This window comes from Triticum dicoccoides, chromosome 5B (assembly GCF_002162155.2).
Source record: "Triticum dicoccoides isolate Atlit2015 ecotype Zavitan chromosome 5B, WEW_v2.0, whole genome shotgun sequence".
NCBI lineage: Eukaryota > Viridiplantae > Streptophyta > Magnoliopsida > Poales > Poaceae > Triticum > Triticum dicoccoides.
The window spans coordinates 549,796,222-549,797,853 of NC_041389.1; the positions used below are offsets into that span (position 1 = coordinate 549,796,222).

A 1,632-nucleotide genomic window follows, 5' to 3' on the forward strand; every position below is an offset into this window, starting at 1 on the left:
AATCAAACACCAATATATTTATATGACTAATATAGCATATTCAACACATATTACCAATAGTTATGAACACATATATATCCAACACCTATTACCAATAGTAGCAAGTTTCATCCGTACATATACATAGTTTCATCAATATTACACAGTTTCATCCATAGGTAGCAAGTTTCACAAGGTCAAAACAAAAACTAAATACAAGCACTCCATCAACCCAAGCTTCCGTGATCTTAAACAAATCTGTAAAATGGGAAAGAAGAAAGTTAGAAGAAGACTAGAGGAAGAAGATTATTATGATGCAGAAATATGCATGGATTGTCAAAACTTGCATTATCCTACTATCACTAGTACAACAAAGCTGCAGGTTGGCATAGTTCATGAACCATGTACATCATGACAAATACAATATCATCCAGTGCTCGACTATGAACAAAATTGAACAATTACACCTCACAAAGGCGGAGCATAGAACCAACAAGCAAGTAGGAGGGGTATAAGAGGACGTGAGGAGCTCACCGGAGGGGGTTCTAGCCTAGGCCGAGCTTCATCACCATGGATGCGGCTAGGGAAATCAGACGAGTCTACCATCATAGGAGCAGCAGCACCACCACCACCAAAACTGGAATGGCCGGAGCGAATGGCCATCATATGGGTCACCACCACCGAATGATCTTGCAAGGTGTAAAGTCTCCACATTTCAGTATAAACTAGTGGCGTCCAGATAATTCATACATCGGATAAAGTGGCAAAAGATAGCAATGGTGTAAATAGGCATGGGACATCCCAAATATACATTGGATAAAATGCAAGGTGATAATAAGATTAGATCTGGTCACTTTATTACAAAGTAGTAAGACTAAATCTCCCAAAATAAAAATGGTTGTTCTGCCTATAAAATATATAATGCAGCCCCAGTTAAAAAAGGTAGAATAAATGATGCCACAAATTGCATCATCGGCCATCCTAACTGCGCTAATGTATCCATTTCAGAATGGCAAGCAAGCAAGTGTGTCGGCTAGCTACATGACTATAAACTTTAGTGTGGTCGATGATACCAGCAACCATCAAGTCCTCGTACTACGGAACAGAAGGATCACACACTTGCAGCTAGAAATAATCTGGTACGACATCATCTTTTATGCTATTCAGATCTATGCAGAAATATATGAACTTTATATTAGTAAATGAGATCTAACCTTCTCGGTAACAATGCTGTCATTGACACCCACCTAGTTACATTAGAGCATCCTCAACTCCCAACCTCTCTTTAAGTTCAGTTTATGTTCGTCCTCCCACCTATCAAGTCATGGGTTACAGTCATCATATCATCCTTCCTTCCAACCGGTTATCAAGGAAAAGAGCAGCATATCAACAGATAATGCCCTCCATTAATACCTGAATGACAGCGACACCACCGGCCAGTGCTATCCTCTCGTTGAGTTCTCCTTCTCGTAGTCTAGTTTTTCTGCCAGCAAATTAGTAATGATAACTTAGAATCGCAAAATGTACAATTATGTGAAAAGGCATGAGTAGATCACATGCTAGAATAATCATTGTTTCGCAAAGCTAACCAGGAAAGAAAAAAAATCTACACAAAATTTAGGAAGACCAAAGCCACACAAAAGACCTCTCTAA

General features: G+C 39.2%; 1 long non-coding RNA gene across 1 annotated transcript; it reads right to left on the reverse strand.

The window, feature by feature from the left end:
• Positions 1-420: 420 nt before the first annotated feature.
• LOC119306108 lies at positions 421-1,430 on the reverse strand. Its single transcript, XR_005148863.1, has 3 exons — positions 1,393-1,430; positions 1,227-1,293; positions 421-668 (listed from the first exon to the last, which is right to left on the reverse strand). It is a non-coding gene; the product is annotated as an uncharacterized LOC119306108 (long non-coding RNA).
• Between the last annotated feature and the right edge of the window lie 202 nt (positions 1,431-1,632).